Source organism: Tamandua tetradactyla, chromosome 26, assembly GCF_023851605.1.
Source record: "Tamandua tetradactyla isolate mTamTet1 chromosome 26, mTamTet1.pri, whole genome shotgun sequence".
NCBI lineage: Eukaryota > Metazoa > Chordata > Mammalia > Pilosa > Myrmecophagidae > Tamandua > Tamandua tetradactyla.
The window spans coordinates 31,592,300-31,607,530 of record NC_135352.1 but is presented as its reverse complement, the minus strand read 5'-3'; the positions used below and the strand labels follow the sequence as shown (position 1 = coordinate 31,607,530).

Here is a 15,231-nt window from a genome sequence, read left to right as displayed (position 1 = left end):
ATGGCAGTGAGATCACATCCTCAGAATAAACTTCAAAGGTATTGGAAGTATTTCCATATTCAAATGTGGACTTCCCCAAGCAAGCTTATTTACAACCAATTTGATAGTTCATCTGATTTCGTAATTTTGGGAGCTCCACGTGCATGTGTGCACATACACACAAACACACACACAAGCACACATTCTCTTTGGCAATGCGGGATGAGGCTGAAGTATGTTGATGTCATTTTCCTTCCTTCTCTCACTCTCTGATGAATAAAATTATCCTTATGCAAATCACGATTGATTCTTGCAATGCTGAGATTTACTTGATTTCCTGCCCAGCCTTTGAGTTTTGAGTTATGTATTCTTTTCACCTTTGAAGAGACATGATTTTTAATGCATATTCTTGGAACAATTAGCCTGGCCTCTTTATCTTGTAACCTGAAGATATACAGAATGTTTAGGCCTTATTTAGGCTCTTCATCCTGGGAAGTCAGGTTGGTGTTTTAGTTGTTCAATATATTGAATGAAAACTATGCCCGGGCATGGTGCTAAGTAAGCCCTGGCAATTCAGTGATGAATGAGACGGAGATGGTCCCTGTCCCCAAGAAGTTTATAGTTTAGTGGGGTACATTGTCAATTCATTAAGCGTATTTCTTACAATAAAATAAATACTATTGGCACAGAAGTAAGAGGGGTCTCTAACCCAGACTTTGGGGTTCCCAGAAGTCTTCCAGAGAAGCCAGAGTGAGAGTTTATTGGCTCAGAGGTCTGCGTCATTATAGAACTCCCAAGGGCAGGTCAGCTCCTTAACTTTACTACCTAACCTTTTGGGGACTTGCTCTGTTTCCCTATGACCCTGACATATGGGTGATCGAGACTCAGTCTACATGTACCAGAGCCATTACAATGATGAGTTTTCAGAGGATGTCAATCCAAACTATAAGTCTTTGTTACCCACTGTAATATGCCATTGAATGGCTTTTTTCCCCTGTGATCTTAAAGTTTCCACAAACGCTATAAAAGGTAAGAACTGATGCTAAGCCAGGTGCTTAAACTGGTAGACAAAGTGATGGTAAAAGAGTTCTCTCTGCATTAGTCCACCACCCACCTCTGGGCTACAGAAGAGAAGGAGAAGACGCCATTGGGAATTTGAAGACTTAGGGACAAATGCCATTTTTCCTTCCCCTCCTGTGGAGAGCAGGGTTAGAAATGCTTTCCCCTTGTCAGTCTAAGCACAGGGCATTTGGAAGCAATGCTCAGAAAGCCTGAGCTGTGTGCGTAAGGACTGGCATCCGGCTGGCAGGTAACTCAGTTACATGACCACATCTCACTGCAAGGGAGATGGGGAATGTAGACCGGCTGTGAGCCCAGAAGATAACACATGGATATTTATGTATAGCTAACAAACCAGGCTCTGCCCTACTGTTATAGACCTCAAAGCATCCTGACTGACAGAGTCACAAAGTCTTCAGGTCAAAAACATTTTTCAAGTTTTCGCATGTTTACTTTTGCCTTAGGGATGATTGGATTCATCCTTATTATGTGTGTCCTTAATGTGTTTTCTTTTGCCTTGTGTCTGTGGACAGTAGAATTTTGCTTCCAATAAGCAGGTTGGTAATGATCAAAGAAAATTTTATATAATTATTTAAATTTTGTGTTCTTTCCTTAAAACTATAGAACTTTCAGCATCCTTACATATATTCTTAGTACCTAATATCAGAAGTTTTTTTTCTCTTTGATATATATATAGCAAGAGGCTGATGTGTGGAATTTTGTGCCTGATGGCTCATTAACTGGGCATTCCATAGATTCTAGTTTGTGATTTCTTTCCAAATTGATTAATCTCTGTGTGTGTGTGTGTGTGTGTGTGTGTGTGTGTATAGGTAGGTACATAGATAGATACACACATGGATAGATAGATTTTACAACCCAACTTTATGGAGATTTGACAATAATTTATAAACTTTAAATCATATTTATATACCTCTATATATGTAGATGTAGATAGATATTTCTGCTATTTTAATACTTAATTATTAAGAATCAAGTTTTTATGTTTTTATTGTTTTAAACCTTTCATTATGCTATGGTTGTTTTATTGTCTGCTCTGGAAACATTCTCCTACCATAACTAATTTTTAATATACATTCAGTGTAAAAGGCATTACTTACTAAATGAAGATAACCAGTGTGAATGCATCTGTTATTTTCTTTGTTTATCCACCCTTCTTCCCTCAACCCTTTATTTGATGCTCATGGATTATTTATTTATCCTGAAGTGTTGATGCATTTTTGGTAAAATTAATCTGTTGCTCTTTTCCCGATGGGTCATTACCATGAGACTTTGTAGCATTTTTTATTTGCTCTTTTTTGAGATTGTGCGTCGTCTTCATTTTTGAAGTTGAAACTTTATAACTTGCAGCATCTCAAGTGCATAGTATACCAAATTCAGTATAATGAGAAACTGTAACCTTTTTTACTGTATGAAAGCTCTTTAAAACTCTTTGATTTAATCTAATATTACCTCTTTGCCCTGCAGCCTTGATGTAAAAATATACTCGTTATTAATGATGGTTTAGTCATAATGTATTTCTGAAAGTTTGATTCCAGTGCTGAATCTCACATTCTGAACTTCTTTCCCCCATCAATTGCATTTGCGAAATTGCCAATGTAGGTGTAGTTAAAGTAATAATATTGACAAGTAATAGTATCATGTAACATAAGAGGCACAGTAAATACTTGCTTAATGAATAGGTAAGGATTGGGAGGCACCACTTTATGAATCTTTATTACTGTCTCTACTGTGTGTTCAAGAAAAAAGTTCAACAGGCCAGAATGACAGTATTTGGAAGATGAGAGCTATGACCCACGCTTGCATGGTCTCCTAAAGCCCATCCTCCTTTGTAGCTGAATTATATGAGCTGCCAGATTCAAAGGTAATAGTCAAGACTGTATTTAATGTCATAGAAATCATGTACTGAAAATTATATTAGAATTTTTAAGTAATTAAAAAATTATTGGGGGTGCAAAGGTAGTTCAGTGGTAGAATTCTCGCCTGCCATACAGGAGACCCAGGTTTGATTTCTGCCCCATGCACTTCTCAAAAAACAAACAAGCAAAACAAACAAACAAAAATTCAACTGAGAATGCTGCAATAATGGGACACTCACATGGAAAAATAATGAAATGTGACCCCCACCATACAGCATACAAAAAAAAATTATTGCAGTTACTCCACAGATATTGAATGTGGTGGGCAAAATACGAAACTCTCTGAAGGTCTCTACATCAATTAAAATGTGGAAAATAAGACAAGTATTCTCAATGGATTTGTGGAAGTAAAGACATTATTGAATTGTGAAGGAATTTTCCAGATCTATTAAACTTAGAGGCTACGTGGTGGCTCTTTTATTCCTCCAGTAATTGCTGCTGCTACAGGATTCTTCTACAAATGAGAGGCTGTGAATTTGCACTGTTTAATGGTTTCCAAAGCAGTTGGGAGATGTGACCCTCAAGAGACTTTGAAAGGATTTGATTTGTTGCCTAAGTACTATTGAGAAAGTTCAGGTATTGAAAGAGTGTATGAGAAAATCCATATGGAAGATCAATTTCACAAGTACTTTGTAAAAGCATCAGACAAGAGTCTCACTTGACACAGAGCATAGAAGTCCTATGCCAAAAATTTGTCAACACACTCGATCTTGCGGACAAAAAATATAGATTTGAACTTACAGCGTATGTTGGCCTGTCAGAGCACTGATCACTCCACGATGATTTTAACAATAAATTCCAAGAGGCTTATAAAACCTGCTACCAAGGTGATTCCTGAATGCAAATACACAATTCGGCTACGGTTCTACTAAGATGTGAATTTGGGTCACGCCATGGGTAATAAATTAGTATATGAGCTGTTCAGTACAGGATTATAAACTGGTAGCCAGGCATTTATGAATACTCTCTTTTATAAACCCTTCTCAAATCCAAGCAGACAGTTCTCTGTCAGTCCAAGGGATGTGTTCATGGTATAATTCCTATGCCTGGGAGAACCCCTGGATCATTAGTGGCAGTAGAGATGCCTGTGCTAGGAGGATATAATGTTTATCAGTAGCCATTGTTCTGAAATGAACCTGTAAACACGCACAATTGGCCAAAGGCATAGCAAAGGAGATCTGTTCAGCCGACTGCAAAGTGGTGTGGCTTAGACAGCAGGTATTTGGTTTCATCACATTTTACAGTTAATAGGTACCTTGCACATAAGCACTCTTCAAATAATTAAAATTCAATAAAGTCCAGTGTATGCCAAAAAAACTATTCTAACCATGTCTTAATATTTGACTATTTCAAGAGCATGTTAGGAACTCACGAAGCTATATGGCTCTAATTATGAAAATTGATTATTATGTTTCTGTAAATCAGTGAAGTGCTGGTTAGTAGAGATCAGGTGAGGAGCATCTTGAACCATGCAAACTTTCTTGTCCTTGTATCATTGATATTTCAGAAACTGGAAATGAGGGATTTATTTTAAGGATTTGATTTGCTTTTCAAATGAAAGAAATGATCCACAATTCCAGTGAGTATGGATAGGCAATGTGCTTCCTAAAGAGCAATTAGAGTAATTACACACTGATGATGAAGGGGAAAATATAAGGATTTAAAAGTTTGCCTCTTCTGATTCTTTTTGATAAACTATTGAATATTCAAATGATTTAAACTTGAGACCAAGAAAAAAAAGTTCTTTTTTTTTAAAATAAGTTCAGTGAAGAAAGTGTATATGTACTGATCCAGAAAGACAAATTGATCTATGCGTGGGGTTTTTTTAACCTATTTTAAATTGCAAGGACTATTTTTTTGTTTGATTTTATACAAATGGCACTATGGAATAGGGATTAAAAACTCTGGGTTCAAATCCCAGCTCTACCAATTACTATTTTTTGTGAGTCTGGGCAACTTGTTAAAGCTCTTTTACTTTCAGTCTCTGTCTCCTCATTAGAAAAGCTATGATAATAATTGTACTTTTGTATTGTGAAGATTAAACCCTTGACTTCATGTAAAACATTTAGAACAGGGCCTACCATAAACTAAGTATTCAATCAATATTAGCTGTTATTAGTATATTTAATATTATGAACTCTCCTGGTATTGAATCATAAATAACAACTGTATGCTATGTCATTGTTTCCTGCCCCTGTGCATTGGCACCTGCTTCTTCCTTTTGTGTGAGTGTGTGCTTCAACCACCTACCAGCCAAGCCAAAACGATGTCTCCAGGCTGCAGCTCGCGTCAACTCACGTCAGCTCACTTCTGCTCACGTCAGCTCACGTCTGCTGTTAGTCTTCTCGGGCTGCTGTAACAAAGTACCACAAACCAGATGGCTTAAAACAATGGAAATGTCTTTTCCCAGTTTGGGGGGCCGGAAGTCCAGAAGCGAGGGGTCAGCAGGTCATGCTCTGTCCAGAGTCTCCAGGGAAGATTCCTTCTTTGCGTCTTCCAGCTTCGGGCGGTGCTGGCAGTCCTTGGTGTTTCTTGGCCTGTAGGTACACTGACCCAGTCTCTGCCCCTGTTCTCACTTGGCCTTCTCCCTCAGGTGTCTGTTTCTTAAGGGTTTACATTTTCTTCCTCTTATAAAAATACCATCGTTTGATTGCCCCCCCCCCAATCCAGAATGACCTCATCTTGACTTGATTACATCTGCAAAGACCTTTCTGCCAAATAAGGTCACATTCATTGGTCTGGTGGACATGCATGGGGTGGGGACACTATTCAACCCAGTACACGCCTTGGTGAAACTTTCCCCACTTCCTGGATAATGTTATGCACTTTTTCCTCTCTGCCTACGGTCTACCTTGGAGAAATCCTGCATGACGTTAAAAGTAATTTTGTATTTGGAATAGTTATTTAGGTATCCATCCCTCCCACTGAGCTGTGAGCTCGGCATGGACTGGTGAGCCTAGCTCAGGGCTTTGCATCTAGGAGGCATTTGACACCACCTGCTTCCCTGCTTGCCGAAGGAAGGAATGAGCACATTAGGTCCATTAATTCATTTAATTCACTTCAAGATTTTGAACCTTAAACATGAATAGAATTTATAAAACCCATGGCACCCATGTTTTCGGATAATGATGACCGAGTTTATGTTCCTTCACTGGGTATTGAGTTGTTTGTTTGTTTATTTTTAGTTTTAAATTTATATTTACACATGGAGGGGGTGGCAGGATTTCAAATTGAACAGAAAGGCCTGCAGTTAAGGTAGGCGACCGGGGAGGGGGGGTCCCCTTCTCATACACATGTTCTGATTTTCCCTTGTGGTTAATGGTACAGGTTGGATTTCCACCCCATCAGCAGCCAATACAGAGCTAACTGAACTTCACTAACAACTTGTAATATTTGATTGTGTGAGGAACCACAACATAGAGGGAAGTGCCTCTGATTTCGGAAGACCCTGGCAATGGCAGGGCTTTGTCCACTGGCTGCTTTTCCCACGTAAACCCATTACGTGGTGTCAGGGATCTTTTCTGCTCAGGGTGCAGGAAAAGGAAAGGGAAAGGACAATGCTCTAAACCTCTCCTCTGCTTGAAAAATATAACAAGGGAGCAAGGGGAAGGCAGTGACATCCCACAAGTTAAGCATTTTTATCCTTTAAAAAAGCAATGTTCAAGACCCATGTACATCTTATGTGATTTGTAAATGTGTGTTTTAAAGAATTTCAGCTACACGCTATGTGAACCCCAAAATTTACAGAGTGCAACATTAAACCGGAAATTGGGGAGGACGCACCACTCATTTTGATGAGCTGTCAGACTTTTTTTTTTTTCCTGATTGCAAAATTTCATGGTAGCAACTTTTCTAATTATGGAAATTAAGAGCAAAAAAAACTAGATGTCATTACGATCATCAGCCTGGACTACTGATGTTAACATTTCTGCATTTTTTCTGTGCGCTATGACTTTATAAATAGGTGCTTCACTTAACAGAACATAATAAACGCTTTCTATGGCATTAGTTTTTTAACATGAATTCTACCTCTTAGAAATGTGCCGTTTTGCACATAACCCAGTTATAAAAACTACACCTGGAATTTCTAGTTTTTGCTCTTAACACTGATAAGAGCATGTGTCTTATACATTCCTTAAAATTGTTTCTACAAAGAACAATTTCTGGTTCAAAGATTATGAAAAACCCTGCTAAACCTTTTGTTACATATAGGCAAAAAACCACGTGGAGAGATTATAACAACTGTGCCTCCCACTTCCAGTCTGGGGAAATATGCAGTTTCCCCTGAAGCCTTGCTGTTTGTGGATATTTTATGGCTTATTTTCTCATTTTTCCCACTTGCTTTCTAGTTTTAATTTTTGTGATGTTGATCCTTTTTATTTATTTTTTTGCATGAGGAACCTGTCATTTCTCTGGTTATTGATTATAAGAGTACTTTATATTGTGCACACATTGACATTTGTCATATATTTCAAATATTTTCTGAGTTTTATGTTAATTTGTTTCTTTGTTTTGACATACAGACTGGATCTCTTCGTGGTCAAATATAGAAACATTTTCTCTTGTGATTCTGTTTTAAAGGGTTTCCTTCTATGAATTTTGGGTGTTTTTTTCCCCCTATTCATTAAAGATATATATATATATATATATACATATTTTTTTTCAGATAAACATTGACAGTTTCTTTTAACTTCATTTTCATATTTACTTTTTAAACCCATTCTATTATGGAACAGAATATACTGAGACAATAACATACAATTGATTGAGTCACATTTCCTTGGAGATAACCCAATCAAGTTTCCACCCTATAGCGCTGAATAGGGATTAGAAGACACTGTTGCTCCCACAAGATTGATTAGGATTAAAACATGGCTTTTAGGGTATATAAATCCTTTCAAACCATCACAGTCATGCTTCCCTGCTCTCTCCTTCTCAGAGGTCAGGCTGACTCTCTGTTCTCAGAGTCTAGAATGTTAATGAAAGGGTTCATGGGGTAAAACAAGTCAATCAATAGCTTTGACCTCTCATAATTTGCAAAATATTTTTGTATCTTTAATGAAGGTGTCCATTTACATAAGCCAGGGTATCCTGCTGCGTGAGCTCTCAGCATCAGGCAGATTCATCTTTAAAGTATTAATGAATCTCCACTTTTTTCTCTGTAATATCTCAGTAGGTAGCTCTGTGGCTTACTGATCACACTATTTTATTATCGAAGGAACTGTCAGAGGAATCCATCGATATGTGTCTAGACCAGTACAATGTCATTTTAACCAAATGCCCCCAAATCCTCAGCTCTTAAAATTGCTTATATCAAGTTAATATTTCAGCATATTTATTTGTCAGTGAATCACTTTATAAATAGGATGGGTTCAATTCCCCACCCATGTTCTTCCCAAACGAGCAAAGAAACCAACAACAACAACAAAAATTTCAACAAATGGTACTGCAATAATGGGATACTCAAATGGAAAAAGAATGAAATGTGACCCTGCCATACAGCATACAGAAAAAAAAAAAAAAGGAAGTTTGCAGGTCTGTTCATACTCCGACTTCACAATTGTGGTATTTTATTCCAGAGAAGGATTTCTGTTATTAGTCAAACAATTCTCTGTTACCTACTACTCTGTCTCCTTAAAACTGTTCCAGAATCATAACTGGAGGGCAAACCTCATGATAGGAAAGTGTGGTACACTAGGACTGGATCCTCTTCTTTCCTTTAGTCCTGGGTTTTATGCACAAATTCAATCTAGTGTTTCCATCAAAAACAATGTGCATATCCATGTTTAGGCTGTAGAAAGAGAAACATGTTTAGAGAACACATGTTACTGAATGGTTCCTATATGCCAGGTCTTATGCTAAGCCTTTGTGATAAATTGATGAACAAGGCATTCCTGGCCAACCAAAAGTAAACCACAAACTGCAAGAATATAAAGCAATAAATACAAAACAATAAATGCAATGACAGACATTTACTTAGGATATAATGGGGACTCAGAAAAGGGCACAAAGCAAAATCATGGGCTAGAGAGTGGGAACCAGGGGTGACTTCCTATAGAAAGAAATGGCTACATTCATTCTTAAAGGATGCACCCACTATAGATAAACTTCAAATAAAGCTTCATTTAAAATATTATCATATTTGTTAGACTATTTCTGTATCTTCTAAGACAGTTTTGTACTAGAGAATTATATTGAAAACAGATTGTGCTTAAATTTATATTCTTACATACCAAAAAGCCTGCGATTTTAGCTTATACTAAGAAAAGATTGTATGTATATATATATATATTTGTGTGTGTGTGTGTGTGTGTGTGTGTGTGTGTATGTATATGTTTTTAGGAAATAAAAAAAGATTGAAACCATTAAAAATCCTTAGAGAAATTCTAAAAATGTTGGAATAATATGTGGCACACACAGTAGGAAGTCACAAAATGCTTTTTGAATTAGTTAATTTTAAATGAGACAGAAATTAATCACTAACGCTTTTAAATTGAAAAGATAGGGTTGAAAATGGTATGTTAGTACCTGCTCAACAGCGTTGCCCACCTATCTGCAGAAAACACTGGTGGCCCCAAAGATGTTTATTGATGTTTGGGGAATTTTTTTTTAATTTGAATTTAAATGATTTGGTGAAATATTAACTGAAAGGAAATTGGAAAGGTTTTCTTTTTGCAAGATTTCTTAGAGCTTTTTATAGATTATGCAGAATCCCCCCCAAGTTATGGACCAAGGAAATTGTTGCTTCTCCAGAAAACCTACCAATATATCCCAGAACACTGCTTGGGTAATACAGACATAAGAAACGCAGGAGAAACTTTAGGAAGGTGAAGTACATGTTTGCCAGTGAACACAATGTTCTCTAAACACACATTTGGGAGAGAAAAAAAAAAACAAACACTTTTTCTGTTACTCAGTTGAATCTCTATCTTGGGCTTCTATTTCACTTGAGTGAAGAGAACATTACTTAGCCAATTCCAAGTAAACTCAATTTCACAGTATCGTTCTGTCAGTTTGAGGTCTGTCTGTCCCTCACCTGTCCCACAGTGGCATCGACATTCTAGGGGGTTTGTGTATAGGATTGTGGCATTGGGAGAGGACACCTGGTCCTCACCTGGTAACCATCCACACAGCGACCTGCTGTGGTTTACACAGTCTCATCTGGTTCTCAGTCATTGTTGTTCTTCTCTAAGATTCCTGTTTTCACAACTGGTTCCCCAGCCACAAATCTGGACCTCATCTACTACAATGCCATCCCCTCTTGACAGAGAAGCCTTCTCAGATCAGAGATCTTCCTCTTAGCTAATAATCTTTGGTCTTTCTCAAAACCATGGGAAACTTAGGCGGCTCCACCATACCATTCTAGATCCAGGAGAAATTTGGTGAGGCTGCTTAAGACCATCTCTGCCTCAAAAGTACTCCCATAGGTAAACGAGTACAAGGGCACTGCCTGCAAAAACACTTTTTTCCCAAAGGCTGCACATAGAAAGTCTCTGTTCTAGCACCCTCAGGCTTACATGGGCAGGAAATAATTTCTCCACCTTAAAGGAAAGCTGGGTGGGGGGAGAATTGGAGCGTGAGGGATGGTTGTGCAGAATCCCACTTCAGACACCACACTCCTATCAGTAGAGTGGCTACAAATTCAGCAGTTTTCAACTGAACTATGATCAGATACTTTGGGCAGAGTGGAATGTTAACTAAAAGAGCATTGTGCTGGTTTGAGACTGTGGGGTACCCCAGCAAAGCTATGTTCCTCTAATTTTGATTCAATATTTGTAGGGTGGAATGTTTGATTGTTTGCTTCCATGGAGATGTGACACACCCAATTGTGGATGTGACATTTTGATTAGATGCAGATGTGACTCCGCCCATTCAAGATGGGTCTTGATTAGTTCACTAGACTCCTTTAAAAAGGGAGACATTTAGGAAAATGTTGCTTCAGAACCAACAGTGATACACACATTTGGAGATTGCTTGGAGGGCTAGCAGAGCAGATGCCTAGACACGGACATTTGGAGATGCAGAGCCCAGCAGATGTGCCATGTGCCTTCCCATGAGGTGCTAAGTAAGCCAGAACCCAGAGCTTTTCTCCAGAGAAACTAAGTGAAGACCCATAGGCACTTAGAGAGTAAACCACTGGAATCAGACATTGGAAGCCAAAGATGCAGGAACAGGGACCAGAAGACTCCAGTAATGTGCCTTCCCATGTGACAGGCCTTTCTTAAGTCAAGGTATCTTTCCTGGATGCCTTAGTTTGAATTTTTTTTTTCATGATTTTTTAAAACAATATTGTGAAATATAAAATATAAACATAAAAGCAATAAATATCAAAGTAACATTGTAAGAAGTAATTACAGAACGGATTTCAGAGTTTGGAATGCGTTGCACTTGTACAACTTTAGGTTTCTCCTTCTAGGTGCCCCAGGAAATTGGAGACTAAATGAAGTATCATTATAATGATTCAGCAGTCATATTCATTTGTTAAATCCTATCTTCTTCTCTTTTTTAATGTCTTTTTTATTTTTATTTTTTTCATTTCTTTTTTGTGAACAAAAAAGACATGAACAAAAAAGCAATAAATTTCAAAGCACATGGCAATAATTAGCTGTAGAATAGATTTCACAGTTTGAAATGGGTTACAATTCCACAATATTAGGTTTTTACTTCTTGCTGCTCTAAGGTACTGAAGACTAAAAGAAATATCATATAATGATTTAGCAATCATACTCATTTATTAAACCCGACCTTCTCTGTATAATTCCACCATCACCTTTGACCTTTCCCCACTCTTTAGGGATGTTTGGCTTATGCCCATTCTAACTTTTTCATGTTGGAATGAGCTGTCGATAATATGGGATAGGGAGATGGAACTAGTTGATGTTTTGGAGAGGCTGAGCCCTCTAGGTTTCAAGTCTTATCTGATCCAGGGGCCCATCTGGAGGTTGTAGAGTTCTGGAAAATTAGTGCATGGAACCCTTGTGGAGTCTTATGAATTGCCCTAGGTGTTATTTAGGATTGGCTGGAATGGTTGTGGTTAGGATTTGGCAAGTTATTTTAGGTAACAATGTCTAACTCAAGCTTGCCTAAGACTGACCTCCAGAAGAGCCTCTCGACTGTTTGAACTCTCTCAGTCATTGGTACCTTATTTATTACACTGCTTTTCCCCTTTTGGTTAGGATGGCATTGTTGATCCAACAATGGCAGGGTCAGGCTCATCCCTGGGAGTCATCACCCATGGCACCAGGAAGAACTTCCATCTCTGGATGTCATATCCCACATTGTAGGGTAGGGCAGTGGTTTCACTTGCAGAATTGGGCTTAGAGAGAGAGAGGGGGGCCATATCTGAGAAAAAAAAAAAGGTCCTCCAGAAGTAACTCTTAGGCATACCTATAGGTAGGCTAAACTTCTGTGCTACAAACAGAAACTTCACAAGATTAAGCCTTAAGATCAAGGGCTTGACCTATTGATTTGGGTGTCCCTAATGTTTGACACAGTATCAGGGGTTTCCCCAGTGGTAAAATTTAATAGTTCCATATTTTTTCTCCCATCCTTCAAGGCTCTTTGCCAATACTTTTTGATTATATGCTTAATAAAATCTAGTATGTATCCAGACATTACATTAAGCTAAAAAGTTTTAAAGGCCCTCCTTCTTATTCTGGGCTCACTGTGTTTGGATTATTTAAATGATCTATCCAGACAGGTTGAGTTAGATTGTGTGCTATAGAAAATTTGTGTTTGGATTATTTAAATGATCTATCCAGACAGGTTGAGTTAGATTATGTGCTATAGAAAATTTAAGTTCTGGACAAAATAAACCTTTCCTTTGGTCTCAAAGAGTAAATGAGGTTCTAAAATATACACAATGTCTTCCTTACCCCTGTATTCTGAGTTACTTTAATCCCGACCTGATCAGCTTCATTCTTATCTGTAAATACTAGATTATACATATATAAAATAGCCTCTCTGTGTCCAGAAATCACAATTATCACTCCAGACTAAATGTGACTGTGCTATAAAAGCTTACAATGTTGGTTCCTGTTTTCTTATAAGTAGTTTCTAAATGAGATCATGCAATATTTGCTCTTTTGTTTGGCTTATTTTGCCTCAACAAATGTCCCACAGGTTCATTCACAATGTTGTATGCCTATTCTGGATACTTTTATGGCCTTGGAACTATAAACATATAACTTTTAATAAACCGCCTTTATAAAAGCCAACCCATTTCTAGTATATTGCATTCCAGCAACATTAGCAAACTAAAACAAGCATCTTACTCCATCCCTTTTGAGAATCAGTGGTGTAGCACCTTTAAGATTTTTGTCCTTGATGCATTCTAAAGATTGAATTTATAATTTATAAGACTGCTTTTCAAAAATATGCTTGTGGCACATTGTCAATGTAATTAACAGCGCTATTATATTGATTGTGATTAAAAGGAGGAATTTAGGTGGTATATATGCTACTAGAATAAAATAAAAAAAACATAGGACTATAAAACGCAGTGTACCAAGTGTAAATCATGATCTATAGCCAATAGTACAATTATAAAAATGCCCTTTCATTAATTATAATAAATATACATGGAGTCTCTGTATTTTATGCATGATTCTTCTATAAACCTACAACTTCTCTAATTAGAAAAGTAACATGTATATACAATGTAATTACATGCATTCTGATAAGATCTTTTTCACATATAGAAAGTTTTTATTGTTTGAGATGCTTTCACAAAAAGGAGGAATTCAGTCAACAACATAAATGATTTAATCACCACATAGGCAGACACATTTGAATGGATAACCTTGTGAATAAGTGATAAAAGTTACACTCATAGAGAGCTTTACCTAAACCCCAAAAGTGATTTTAACAAAGAAAATTCTGATATTAATGTTAAGTAAATAATAACCCAATGTGACATAATTCAATTTCTCTAACTATACCTATTTGCTAGTGTTTAAAAAAAAAAAAAGGCAGAAAAATTACAGAACATGTATCTTCATGGACTAGAAGTTGTTAGCAGCCCATATAATAAAATGAAACTAACCTATTTTGGGGATCTGTGATATACCAGGCATTCTATATATCAAGTTTCACTTTGGTAGTATTACACTTTTTATACAGATAAGGAAACTTAGGATCAGAAAGGTGAAATAACTTGTCCAAGGTCAAACAACTGTAAGGCGGTAGAGTTATATCTACATCTGTCTAATGGCAAAACCCATGGTACCTTCAGCCAACTCATTTTTCAGAGCTCAGGAACTAGGAAATTAGTTGGGTTGCTCAAAATCTGAGTAAAGAAATTATCAGGTATACAGCAGAGTCTTTCTCATCCCTTTTTATAATTGACAGGTTTCAGGGGCACATGTTTTACCCACAGGGAGTGAAAGGTGGTCTTTGGTGCTGCTTCCTTCTCCTCTCACTTTTGCCACATCGAGCAAAAAATTGCACGTCCTCATGCTTCCCCTTGTCATCTCAGGTCCAGTGTGATAGTCCCTTTATCCTCACCACCCAAACTCCCCAGGAATACTTGTACTAAGGGACTTTTCCTCCCCTCTGGAACTATCGTTTTCTGACCTCTTTTTCAGGCAGTGCAGCTCTCAGAGAAAATCTGATACTTTCTCCATTCCTTTGGAGTAACTGGCTGTGTTAGTTTCCTGGCTGCTAAAACAAATGCCATGCAATGGGCTGGCTTACCAACAGGAATTTATTGTCTTCGAGGTAGAGGCTAGAAGGTGGGCTTCCTCCAGCATTGGTAACTGCTGGTTGGATGACAATCTTTGGGTTCCTTGTTCTTTGGCAATGCACATAGTGGCATCTTCTCTTTCTCTTCCATGTTCCACTGACTTCCACCTTCTTGCTGCTCCTCGTGGCTTCACCTTCAGTGTGCGATTTCATTCACGTATAAGAATTTCAGCCATATTGAATTAAAGTCTACTCTTATTCCATTTGGGCACTCCTAAACTAATAACCTCTTCAAAGACCCCATTTACAAATGGATTCACACCCATGGGACCAGGGATTGGGACCTGAACCAGTCTTTTGTGGCAGACATGATTCAATCCCCAACACTGGCTTAATGTCTCTCACAGGCAAAACATCCCCCTTCCCTCCTCCTTTCCAAGCTGTCACAAATCTTGCCTGTCCCAAGAGCAGGCTGTTACACAAGCAGCCTATCCTCATCCCACTAGGGCGTTGTAAAGTTGTGGCACTTTGGAGGTTAAGAGGAACAAGAGAGAGATGTTCCTGGAGAGCATGG

At 37.8% G+C, this 15,231-nt stretch overlaps 1 protein-coding gene and 1 long non-coding RNA gene across 3 annotated transcripts in view; one reads left to right on the top strand and one right to left on the bottom strand.

The window, feature by feature from the left end:
• The window catches only part of TENM3 (teneurin transmembrane protein 3), a 1,405,686-nt gene that overhangs the window by 111,702 nt on the left and 1,278,753 nt on the right, over positions 1-15,231 (top strand). The gene's annotated exons all lie outside the window — the stretch shown is intronic.
• The window catches only part of LOC143669775 (uncharacterized), a 32,866-nt gene continuing 26,162 nt past the window's right edge, over positions 8,528-15,231 (bottom strand). Inside the window, exon 3 of the long non-coding RNA XR_013169050.1 lies at positions 8,528-8,766. This is a non-coding gene — a long non-coding RNA (uncharacterized LOC143669775). The remainder of the gene's footprint in view (positions 8,767-15,231) is intronic.